Source organism: Chrysemys picta, chromosome 5, assembly GCF_011386835.1.
Source record: "Chrysemys picta bellii isolate R12L10 chromosome 5, ASM1138683v2, whole genome shotgun sequence".
In the NCBI taxonomy this organism is placed as follows: Eukaryota; Metazoa; Chordata; order Testudines; family Emydidae; genus Chrysemys; species Chrysemys picta.
In genome coordinates, this window is record NC_088795.1 from 21777187 (window position 1) to 21791041 (window position 13855).

At 39.5% G+C, this 13855-nt stretch overlaps 1 protein-coding gene across 4 annotated transcripts in view; it reads right to left on the reverse strand.

Moving 5' to 3' along the window:
- Nucleotides 1–13855, reverse strand: part of GRID2 (glutamate ionotropic receptor delta type subunit 2) — a 1049702-nt gene that overhangs the window by 221789 nt on the left and 814058 nt on the right. The gene's annotated exons all lie outside the window — the stretch shown is intronic.

Consider the following 13855-nt stretch of genomic DNA (forward strand, 5'->3'; position numbering starts at 1 on the left):
CCATATAATGCATGGGGAGCCAGGGTGTCTAACTTGGGGCTGCGAATTCCACTGTGCAGGAGGGTGCATAGGAATTAGGTATTGCAACACATAATTCCCCTTTGTAGCTCTAGCCCCTAATCAATATCTTTAAGATTTATGTTTTTCCATATCCTCCTGGACTGAGAACATGCTTGGCATTGGCCCATTTCTGCTCCCACTGAAGTCAACAGGAGTTTTACCATTGGCTTCAAAGGGAGCAGAGTTAGAGCAATGCTGAGCAATCTGTGTTGATGTGCCCTTACTATTACATTGCAGTATGTTTGTTTATAGTTTCCCAACACCATTACCTTTCTGGTAAGCTTCACCAAGCAATCTGATTCAGTTGAAAATCATATTTGTTAAACCACATTACTAGCCACAGCACAATGAAGGGTTTTAATTCAAAATATTTACCTAGATGCATACATTTTGTCATAAGATGAATCATTACCACCTTACAGTGTTAATACAACCAATCGTTCGATAAAGCCTGCATATTCTATACTAAAATATTTTAGAAAATTATGCCAATTGCTAGGTTCAGCTGTAAAAACACATTAAATTCATTCAGTGATATGTCATTCTTAGTTATATAAAGAAATTAATTAGAACTTAGAGCCAATTAGCATATCCAAATGTGCTGAAAGTCTAATTACCATAGATATTGTACTCTTGCCAAATATAAAACCCTATGAAGTTTGAGAAGAGCCTTTGTTCCCTTTTGAGGTCAGCTGAAGTCCGTTTTTAATTATGTTCATTAATGTGTACATTTTGTATATAATTAACTTTACAGCTCAATCCTTTCTAGCATTTTTTTTAAAACAATGCCGCTATGAACTAAGCAACGGAAATTTATCAGGAATCTCTTTTTCCTGTTTAAAAGGTACATTTGTTTTCAATTATGTTTATTTAATTTTCAATTCAATTATTCCTTTTATGCAGCATAGTCATGTCCAAGATGTATGAACAGACCCTTGCCAAACTAAACTTGATGTTAATTTCAGGGATGGCATTGCTGAAATTAGGTGAAAATCAATCAACTTTTTATTGATGACAATTTGAATGTGTTTTTGTAGCAGGAGTGACCATATCTATAGCTGAAACAGAAAAGTACATTACCAAATTCTGAGCATCCTGCATATATTTTCCTTCAGTTATGCCACTGGCCACACCAGTTTCAAAAAACATTTATTGTGTCCACACCTGCTTTTCTTAAATACTGCTCTTTCCTTGCTATACAGCTAAAATGACAGCATAAGTCAATATTTATTAAGCAATACAGCAATTTTACGTTAATTCTGGGTTGATCTGTATAGCAACAGCAGATGTCAATATATGGTTGATGGGAAATGTTGACTAAACACAGTATTCATCTTTGGCATCTCCAGATGGATTCTGTGATTTGAAGTGCTTCGCACCTTAGATGTTGTTTCTTTCATTTTTTTCTTGACAAGTGTCATTCTGGTACACATTTGGAGATAGAATGATGAAAGTCTTAAACTTGTCAGTGTTTCACTTCATTTATGACGTCTTTTTGATTATGAGCCTGGTAGCTCAGTTCCTCTTCCTGTTGTTACTTCTGCTATGTTAATATTTCTTTTATTTCACTGTCAGTGTTGATCACTTATCTTTCTCTCATGGGCCATTTCTACATCTTCAAGAATTCTGGCCTCTGTGGGTTGCCAGTTGTGGAAGGTCTGTGATTATCAATCTTCTTAGATTAGTTAAAATGTATAGTTTTGCAATTTCAGGACACTGACTGATACGAAACTTGGAACACAATTAAATGTGCAATACAGTCACTATAGAATCTCATGTTCTGCCTGCTCATCTTCTCTACCACCTCCATGGCCATATATAGAACACAAATATTTCTTATGAAAACAGTGAATTCTAATGTATAGGCTTAGGGAGACTAATAATCTTTTGGCACAGAGCATCAACTCAAGTCTACTGATATAAACCCGTTTTGTGACCACATTGTGTGATCGTCATAAATAAAAATAACCCAATAATAGTAATGCATTACTTTAATGTAGTGCATGCCATTCTAACAGATCCTCAAGTGCTCTACAAACTTAGAGAGATCTAAAAATACCTGCGAATCACTTAATCCAACACTGCAGCCACCCTCTGAGGTTAAATATGGCATGCACATCAACACTACATAATACTTTAGGGTGGGACACAATTAATAGAAGCTGCAGGAGGAATTTGAGAAAAATGTCATTACCACATCCACAACTAGAATTTGGTCAAGACACCATGATTAACATGCCTCCTCTAACACAAAGTTCCTTGGGATCTTCAAAGCACAAAAGTGGTCAAGTTTTTATAAGCCATCCAAAAGTCAGCATTGCTAGCATCATTCTGAGGAACTGGTTTCATGATAATTCAGAAAAAAGTCACTTATTGAATAATCAGCATGACTTTCTTCAGCACCACGGTGTTTCTCTTTCAAGTTTCTGCCTGGCTGCAGATAGTTAGTTTGTGAGGTCTTATGAGATCATAACCTAGGGTGGTTATAAATGCTGTCTTAAAACTAGATAGATACTTCCTGCCTCCACTCCAAACTCAAAAGAGTGGAAGAACAGAAGCCTTCAGTTACACAGGAATAAAACTTTAAACTCTCCCTAGATTAATTAATTAATTAATTAATGGAGATACTCCATCTCCTAGAACTGGAAGGGACCTGAAAGGTCATCGAGTCCAGCCCCCTGATGAAACGTGTGTGGCAAAGACATGAAATTGGGTACACAACAACAACAAAAAATAATGGAGGAAGAAGCATGAAATGATGTGGGGGCTTATTTCTTTAACATCTATAAAGTTTGCTCTGACTTCAGTCTGAGCAATATACTGGAATAAAAAGGAACATCAATCTAGTTTTGTGTGGAAGGGAGGTTCTTAGCCCTTATGGGTGAGGAATCGAGTCCCGTGCGGGTGCAGAGATTCAATTAAAGGGTAACCCTAGTTCAGGTCTGTGAATCTGGCCCCAAGCAATGAAGGAAAATGGCTGTAGTGGCTCAGCCATATTTGCAGCAAATAAATTGATTGGGTAGTAAAGTGAGAGCCTTAATCTTCCAGAGCTTGATTAAAGGAACAAGTGGATTCATAATGATTTCATATTAATATTGTATAGTGGCAGTTATACATTTTTCCTAAAATTATGTTAAATATTTAATTTTTTCCTTCACTGGAGCTTAGACAATAGTCAGCTAGTAATGGTGATATTAAAATCTCATAGAACATATTGTGTTCAACACACTGTTTAATACACTTATATACAGTATAGCAGTTCTTGCATCTCCTACATGCTATATCGGGAAGGCTATAGAGTTCTGTACATGCATTTCTTTTATTTATTTATTTTTTTACAGTTGTTTTATTAATTTAATTTGCCTTTAGGCTAAAAGGCACATCTTGCACCCTTGAGCTTTGCAGGGCTACTTTCAAGAAATTTTAGAAGTTAAAAAAGAGAGTGCAAATACTCAAACCTAGTTTTGTTTCTATAGTTTCTGTGGATTATAATAGTCTTTTCTTTAGTATTGTATCTTGGAGCCAAGTACAAATTGTCTAAATAAGAGTTTCTTTCTTTAAAGCCATAACACATGCTTTTGGGACTTCGGTACGCTGGGGGCTGCAGTCACCTATGTCCCTAAAATGGTCTGAAAATCATGATTGGAGCAAAAAGGCTGAAGAGCAAGCTGTGGCTGGCTGGGTCGGCAGCTATAAGAAAGGCCCTCTACCAGGCTAAAAAAGGAAACATACATTTAAAAAAAAATCATGCCCCCTCCTGTGTCTGTGCGTTATATATAAGGTGGCATATGGCATCCAAGTATACAGAGTAAAGGAGCAAGAAGTGGTGAGAAGATGACGTATGAGTGAGTGTCTCAGAAGATGAGTGACAGCTGACAACTCTGGTTTTAGTGTTTACAAGATTTCACTACATGTTAGTTCAGAGGGTTCATGCTATCACATGTTCAATAGACTATGGAGCAAAAAAAATCTTGTCCAAAAATTTTAATAACTTTTTGTGTGTGTGCATGCAAACACTGCCTTTAAGCAGTAACACTTATTCTGTAACTGTAAGAAGATTAATGAATACCACGTTCATTGAAAATAAGCTCATTGATGTTTGCATATTTTATAGGATCTTAATAGTACCAAATAAATTCAGGTTTGTATAAAATTTAAATACAGTCACTTTTGATTCTTAATTGCAAATGCTTGGCTCCAATCTCATTAAAACTTATAATAGCTTAAAAAGGCATCTGTCAGCCTAAATCATTTAAGTTCTAAAGAACATTAGGGTTTGTAATTGAACTTTTCCCCTTTCAAGCTGTGCCACATTGCATCTTTATGAAATCAAAGAGGAAAAGTGCTCAAAGATACTATATTCAACGCATATTAGATCACAAGTTATAGGATATTTGTATCATAGTAAAACCTTTGATCAAATCTGATCAATGGCAAACAATGAGAAGTACTGTTTTTCAGTGAGTTCTGTGCGCTCCCTCTCTGCAGGACACAATGAAATGTGCAATGTACCCTTCAGTTTATCAATTCCCTCATAGTAGAACATTCTTCAACAGTCTCTCTGCTCACCACTCTACCTAATAAGGTGCATTTGGCGTATTTGAGCTTTCAGAAAGGGGTGGAACAGCATCATGAAATATTTTCTCTATTGGAGGGCTCAAAAATCTAGGGACACAACTTAAAAAAAATAAGGATGTTAATAGTAAAGAGCAAATGCAGGAAGCACTATTTCATTCAAAGAGCAATAAGCATATGAACAGGTTTCCAAGGAAAGTCATCCAAGCAAACTGTATGAGTAAGACTAAGGCCATGTTTACACTACCACATATGTTGGCAAAACTTATGTTGCTCAGGCTGTGAAAAAACACCCCCCGAGCAACATACATTTTGCTGGTATAAGGAGTAGTATGCACAGCACTATGTCAACGGGAGTCCCACCAAGATAGCTACTGCCGCTCCTTGGGGGTGGTTTAATTATGTCGATGGGAGAACTCTCTCCCATCAGCATACAGTAGTTACACGAGAGATCTTACGGCGGCGCACCTGCATCGGTACAGCTGTGCTGCTGTAAGAGCTCTAGTGTAGACATAGCCTAAGCAGCAGTTTGGCACTTTTCTACAGACAGAAATGGTTGAGGAATACTGCTGCAAAACTGGGAGCCTGGACCTTTATTTTCTCAGGTAGAAAACATAGTACACAAGCAACAAATGTGAAACTCCAATGTTCTTGAAAGGAGAACAGATTTTAAATGAGAGTAATGTATCAGTTAATCCTGAACAAAGACAGACACATAACACAGGGAGCACAGAGTAACTCAGTCCTGCGTTACACAGAGCATGGGTGTACTGCCATGAAATTACTTCTTCCTAACAGCACACGTACAGTCAAAGTGAGTGTGTGGAGCAGCGCACTTTATTTGCAGGCTGAAGAGTGCAGTTATGTCTGTGTCTCCTCAGACATACCCACTGACTGCTCCCCCATCCCTTTCTTTATTTATCAGAGAGAGGGAATGATTAAATGTGACCAAATGTGTCCCTGTATTCAAATCTTACACAATAATCTTTGTACAAAAATATGTCTTGTGAGGTATCATTTGAAAACTAATCACTCACTGGTCAATATCATCATTATATAATTTGCTACACACATTTTATGTAAAGTTACGAATATATGATGAAAACATGACTGAAGTGTGTTGACTAGACTAGTCAGGGGAGTGGGTAAACCTATTTCAAAGACAATGGACAAACTGATGCTTCGAGCCAGGTGTCATCAAAATTGATGGGAAATTAAACATCAAGTGGCCATTTTCTGGCAAGGAAGAGGGGCTGGAACTAACAGATCTGCATCTTCACGAACAACAGCATGGAAGCTCTTTCACCAAAAGACTCTCTGTTTTCAGCCCTCAGTTAAAAGAAATGTCATGTAAAGGTATCCTGCAGGATAAGGCATTTCAAATGGTGACTAAACTATAGAAGTGAGGGGCACAACACCCCAATTTACCTCTCTCCTTTTCCATCTCTCTCCTTATCCATCTCTCTCCTTTTCACCTAAGAAAGCAAATGAAACAACCTTTGGACTTTGAGAGCAGATCCTGATCTGAAATTTGAGCAGACCTGCTGCTGGGAGCCTGTGGTAAGAATTGTATTGTGAACCAAGTCTAGTTTGTTAAGTTTTAGCACTGGGAAGCATTTTATCTTTATTTCTCTTGTAACCATTTCTGACTTTAATGCCCTATGCTTGTACTCACTTACAACCTCTCTCTTTATAGTTAAATATGCATGTTTTATTCTTTAATCAAAATTAATTCAGTGGTGTGAATTATGGGGTTAACTCCATTTGGGGAAACAAATTGTTGTATATTGAACCCTTAAAAGGTCAATGGACCTAATAGAGCTGGACTGTCCAGGAGAGAGCTGGACAGTGTAGAACTGGGAGTGTGTTGGGGTAACTGTGCAAATGGTAACCAAGGCTGCCGGAAGCCAGAGTGTGGCTGGTGTTTGGTGACAGGCTGCTAGGGTCAGAGTTGCTTACCCAAGGCTATGGCTATACACACACACTAACAGTGTGTGACCTGCATGCTGGCAGGCTGTTTGTGAGTGACCCAGGTGGGAGTTATAGCAACAAAGCATTGCGAGACATCTCAGGTTGCAGGGCAAGGGTGACACAGTCCCTCACTGATGTAGATTGCATCCCAGAATGTCACACTAATCTAGGGGCAACAGGCTTACTACTATCAGTGCAGACGCTACAACTTATTTGCAACTATATCACTGGATTGCACAATTTTGTACTCCTTGTTGTTCAGCATGAAAGACTTGCAGGCTCATTCTGAATGAACTGTACAGAGAATGAAAATGTTTTAACTAGCTTGAGCCACTCCCTATCGATTATGCATGCCCTGCATGGTTCCCATTCTTTGGGACTAAGATGTCACTGCATCCAAACAACAACCCCAATGGAAAAACAGGCATGTTTATTTTTGTTATTTGAGAACCAACGGTTCACGTGAAATACATGACATGTATTGTGAGTGTGTATAAGAACAGAGATCTCCATGACAACGGGAAACGGACAGAGTCATCATCCTAATATTGTTCTCAAACTCTGTGTTACACAAAAGATAACATGATAATACGTGCAGCAGCAGTACCAGATGATAAACCACTTTCTGCTGGTTGGCCATAGTCCCAAAACACAGAAATGGGAAATGTAGAGATTGAAACAATCTTTGCTTACACATAGATCAATACCCTGTTCCTAAAACTCAGGATTTATTCTCAGTGTTGTTAGAAAGAAAGAAGTTTACTAAGCTGGATCTGACACATGATGCTGGCTAGTAAAGCAAAGCAGCTATTTGTCACCAATAGGTTAGAAAATATTATCCTGTTATAACCAAATACAATAGGGTGCCACCAATTTTTCAGTTCATTATGGACCAGATAATGCAAGTAATACATTGGATCATATATTTTCTGTGGATTGGAAGTAAAGAAAATATTTCCCCCCAAGATACTGCAACTTACTTAGGAGATAGTACTGATGATGAAGCAATTATCCAGTAAAAGAAAAACATGAAGCAATAGAGGTAGTAACAGTATGAAGGAATGAGTTGGATATTTCTCCAAGATCTGTGCACACAGAGCACCCTCTGCTAATGGATCTCTTCTTGCCCATGCATGAGGGGGCTGAGGGGATAGCCTCATTCTCCTCTTCTTGATGTTGCGAAAGTCCCCATGTGCTCTGTTTGAGGTCCTGTATCTATCACTGGTCACAGCTTCTGAAGGGAATAATTGCAGCTACCCAAACCCAGACAGACTTGTTGGGAGTAAGCATGGTTGATGGGGGAGGGATAGCTCAGTGGTTTGAGCATTGGCCTACTAAACCCAGGGTTGTGAATTCAATCCTTGAGGGGGCCACTTAGGGATCTGGGGCAAAATCAGTACTTGTTCCTGCTAGTGAAGGCAGGGGGCTGGACTCGATGACTTTTCAGGGTCCCTTCCAGTTCTAGGAGATGGGATATCTCCATTAATTTAATTTAATTTGATCCACAGTGTGCTGTAGCTCAGGACCACCAGGGAGGTACAGGCATGAGGCCTCATATGTGAGGGGGTTGCACTCAGAAAAGCCAGAGGAGGGGTTGATTGAATCATGACAGCAGCATGGAAAGAAGACAGCATGACTGTCATATTTCATGGTGAATCAAAGATATTCTTTCAAGGTTGCACAGGGAAGTACAGGCAGCTGTAGAATTCAATATATGAATGGTCTTTCCTGGATGTGTTATTTAGGTTGACTCAGGATGTAGCTACAGAAATCCTCACGTTATTTCATTTAGCAGTAAGCATTATTACTCAATTTTACAGATACGGGGAAAAACAAACAAACAAACTGGAGCTAAAGCATCTTGCCCAAGCTGACCAAGTGTGACAGATAGGATCAGAACTCAGCAGTTCAACGATCCCACTTCACTTACTAAGCGAGATGACTGGAGAAAGTTGTTACATCTTTTGGAGCGACTACATTCTAGCTCCCGGTGTTCCAGAAGCAACTACAAATGCAGTTTCACTCCTTCCTCTAGGTGCAGCGAAGATGAAAATGCCTGTCATTTTTGTGGCTAATGAATGCTCTGATAAAATCCATCTGTTCATGTCAGCATTGGCTCCTCTTCACCACTGGCTGTGGCCTGCCCATCCTTTGTAGAGCGTACATGCAGATTCTACTGGAAAAGGTAACTCTAAAAAGACACTTAAATGCCTTAGGCTGAGACAGTGCCAATGTCAGGCACAGTCACTTCCAAAAACAGCAGGTATGTTGGAAATCCTCTTGGCTGCTTCATGCTGCTATAAAGCAATGTGATTTGGAGGAATAGCCAGTCATTGTACACAAGTGGAGTAGATTCCAAACATCCATTTAATTTCTTCTTTACTTTTCCTCTTTTTATTTTTGTTATTTCTCTCCGCTCCATTTTTCTTCTTCTGCAATCCTTTACATTCCAAAGAGATCCTTTTCCTGTGTTTTTCCCCCACTGTGTTTTTGCTGCTCTAATATTACTCTTCATTTTTATGTGCATATATGCAACTCTTAATAAATGCAATAAATACAGTGAGATCAAATTGGTTTTCATCTTAGACAATGGGCCTGATTCTGGAATCGTTGACACGAATGCACCTCTGTTGGCTTCAATGAAGTCACTACTGCTTCTTTACGCTAGCGCAGGTGTGATCAGAATCAGGCTCATCAGGATTCCCAGAAATGAAGTTTAGTTTGCAGATCTTCAGAAGTGAAAGGCTAGTGCTGTAACCCATTCCATCTCTCCTCCCTTTTTTTAAAGTTATAAAGACAAGGGTTCTTCTGTTATTCCATTCCTATTTCAGGGCTTGCTTCCATAATTACTCCAAGTCCTGAGTAAAAGACAACATGCAGTTGTGCTGCCACAGGAGCAGACCAGACAACAAATTGTGATTCAAAGAGTCATAATTTTGTCTCAAAGGGTGGAAGTAATCTTGGTCAGCCTAGCGCAAATTAGGAGGAAGAATCAAGATTCTGCTGGCCACTTGCATGGGAAAGAGTGTAAGAGTCCTATGGAGGCTGCTTTCTCCCCTGCATTGTGACCTGCTTTGCCATTAGCCCATGCTGAGGAATGAAGGGAATTTTACGTGTTACTCCCTTGGGTGAGTATGTAGGGTGAGCCAGAATCTCACCCAAAATGATTATTAAATGGATTTACTCAAATTCAGAAGAGAACTAGAACTACGATAGTTTGTGCATCTCACCCAGAAATACATTTGTGCTCTCCCTCAGAAGCAGTCAGGTATGTGTGAAGTGGTAGCAAAGTAATGGTTCTAACTTAGTACTGACTGGACTTCACCGTTTGTCTGAAGAAAGAATGTTTGGATTGGAAAAGGAGGGAACTGTATGGGATTATTATTATTATTATTTTGGCCTGGAAAGAGAAATACTTTTTAAGGGACTGGAGACTGGAATGGCTGATGTAGTCAGTGTACAAACTCACTGCTCTATACAGCGAATGTGTTTGTTCTTATTACAGTAAATAAGCTTGTCAGAACAATCTACCTATCTTAAGCATTTAAATCACAAGTGACATGCAATAAAATACACGATAGGTTTAAACAAAGAATCCTTGTGGAAAATAATAAACCATTAGTTTAAAAGATCAATTGACAACTCTAATAAGCTATCTCCAGAACAGCTGAATCAGTAAAACATGTTTTTATTACAGAGGGAAATTGCTGCTCTAATGTCTCTAGAGTTTGCCACAAAAATAAATTAGAAATATATCCTAGTGATTAAACTGTAGAAATGTATTATAAATCCATCTTGTATGGGATGGGAAATATATTTTCCAGTACATTATATTCCAACAATAGATCTTGCTTAGTATATACAATTCTGAACTTGTATAAAGATGATAATTTTAAGCCAATGAGATGGTTAAATTACTTTAACATTACAAAGCCTCTTTTGAAAGATGTTGCTGCACATGTGGCAGTGATTATCTAACCATCTTGATACTTATGTACTCATCACAAAAGTACCTCTTCCACAAATGCTGTGATTTAATTTAAAGGGATACTGTCAATTTAAAGATCACACTTCTATTGAAAATGCTTTATTCTTGTAACAAGTAACATCTTTATAACTTGTAATTTATTAATAAATTGATATCTGGCCCCAAACCATCTAGCTGTGCATAATATTTATATTATCTTTGTACTCCTTCCCCTGTTCCTTCCCACTGTCTTTTGCACCCCCTTGTTGATCTTGTTGTGAATTTGATTGTAAGCTATTTGAGGCAGGGGCTGTATTTCCTAAGTGTTAGTAGATCACCTTCTTTCCACAATGAAACCTGACTGGCACCTTTGTCTGCTACTATAATTACAATCATATGAATTATTACCTAATTCATCTATACATGAAAAGATTAGATTTTTTTCTCTTTTTTTCCCCAGCTTCAGCTACTCTGTGCATTTGACAACAGCACTTTACAATGCAGTATTTATTTCGTGCATCTGACAGCAGTTGCACTGTTTCCCCTGTATAATGAATTACGCCTTGATTCAGTTTGTGGGATGGAGGATTCTCCAACCCACTTCCATGGCCTGCCCTGGGTATGTTTGTATAGCAGTCCTGCACTATACTTTTGAAAGTAAATATTATTAGCCCCATATAACACACAAGGTATAGAAAGAACAGAATCCAGGAGTCCTGTCTCACAGTAACCTGCTCTAATCTAAAACAGTGGTTTCAACCTTTTCCATTTATGAACCCCTAAAAAGTTTTCAAATGGAGGTACAGAGCCCTTTGGAAATCTTAGACATAGTCTGTGCCCCCCTACCATCCCCAAGATCTATGAACCACAGGTTGAAAACCACTGATCTTGACCATATGCTCTTTTAGGTTCACTTCTACATGATTTTCAATGTACATTTAAAACTTTTAACTAGTGACTCTAATCATCTTTCATATACTGTGTTTATTAAGTCCCAACCTTAGCAGCCAGAAAGGAGAATGTATGCAGATCTTCCTTAGCTCTCGTCCCCTAACGCCCCTACTCTACTTGCGCTACATTGATGACATCTTCATCATCTGGACCCATGGAAAAGAAGCCCTTGAGGAATTTCACCATGATTTCAATAATTTCCATCCCACCATCAACCTCAGCCTAGATCAATCCACACAAGTGGTCCATTTCCTGGACACTACTGTGCTAATAAGCGATGATCACATAAATATCACCCTATACCGGAAACCTACTGACCGCTACACTTACCTACATGCCTCCAGCTTCCATCCAGGACACACCACACGATCCATCGTCTACAGCCAAGCTCTAAGATATAACCGCATTTGCTCCAATCCCTCAGATAGAGACAAGCACCTACAAGATCTCTATCAAGCATTCTTAAAACTACAATACCCACCTGCTGAAGTGAAAAAACAGATTGACAGAGCCAGACGAGTACCCAGAAGTCACCTCCTACAAGACAGGCCCAACAAAGAAAATAACAGAACACCACTAGCTGTCACCTTCAGCCCCCAACTAAAACCTTTCCAGCGCATCATCAGAGATCTACAACCTATCCTGAAAGATGATCCTTTACTCTCACAGATCTTGGGAGACAGACCTGTACTCGCTTACAGACAACTCACCAACCTAAAGCAAATACTCACCAGCAACCACACATCACTGAACAAAACCACTGACCCAGGAACCTATCCTTGTAACAAAGCCTGATGCCAACTCTGTCCACATATCTATTCAAGTGACATCATCATAGGACCTAATCACATCAGCCATACCATCAGGGGCTCGTTCACCTGCACATCTACCAATGTGATATATGCCATCATGTGCCAGCAATGCCCCTCTGCCATGTACATTGGCCAAGCCGGACAGTCTCTACGCAAAAGAATTAATGGACACAAATCTGACATCAGGAATCATAATACTCAAAACCCAGTGGGAGAACACTTTAACCTGTCTGGTCATTCAATGACAGACCTGCGGGTGGCTATCTTACAACAGAAAAACTTTGTGACGTTATTGATATAATCTGGGACCATATAGATCATTGTTGCAACCAAGGTCCTGTAGTGGCATGCAAATCTTGTGTAAAGGGGGTCAAATGGGGTGTCTAAGACAAGGTTATGGTTTACTGGTTATGATTATGCTGTCTATATGTGTGTATCAATTTTGTAGTTGAAGTTATAAATATTGGCTCTATACTGTCTGTATTTCAAACTTATGCTATGCTGCTGGGTGACATCCCAGACAAACTGGTGTTAGCTCTGCCTAGCCTGCTTGATGGCCCATTAAGGACCATCAGCTATACAATGGACCCATTGAGAGAAGGCAAATATGCCTTGAGACTCAGCAAAGTATGCAGGAACTTGCCCATGTGACTCCAGACTCCATTTTGCTGTAATTTTCCACAGTAAGAACAAAGAGGTGTTCTTACACCTGGAAAAGACTATATAAGGCTAATGCCTCATCTCCATCTTGTCTTCAATCCTGCTTCATACCTCTGGAGGAACTTTGCTACAAGCTGAAGCTTTGAACAAAGGACTGAGGACCCATCCCAGCGGGGGATGTATTCCAGAGACTTGATTTGAACCTGCAGTTTATTCCATCGCTGCTGCAAGCCTGAACCAAGAACTTTGCCATTACTGTATGTAATTGATTCCATTTAACCAATTCTAACTCTCATCTCTATCTTTTTCCTTTTATGAATAAACCTTTAGATTTTAGATTCTGAAGGATTGGCAACAGCGTGATTTGTGGGTAAGATCTGATTTGTATATTGACCTGGGTCTGGGGCTTGGTCCTTTGGGAGCAGGAGAACCTTTTTCTTTTACTGGGGTATTGGTTTTCATAACCATTTGTCCCCATAACGAGTGGCACTGGTGGTAATACTGGGAAACTGGAGTGTCTAAGGAGATTGCTTGTGAGACTTGCGGTTAGCCAGTGGGGTGAGACCGAAGTCCTCTTAGTCTGGCTGGTTTGGTTTGCCTTAGAGGTGGAAAAAAATCCAGCCTTGGGCTGTAACTGCCCTATTTGAGCAATTTGTCCTGAGTTGGCACTCTCAGTTGGGTTCCGCCAGAACCGCATTGTCACGCCTGTCTGGTCATTCAATGACAGACCTGCGGGTGGCTATCCTACAACAGAAAAACTTCAAAAACAGACTCCAACGAGAGACTGCTGAGCTGGAATTGATATGCAAACTAGATACAATCAACTCAGGATTGAATAAGGACTGGGAATGGCTGAGCC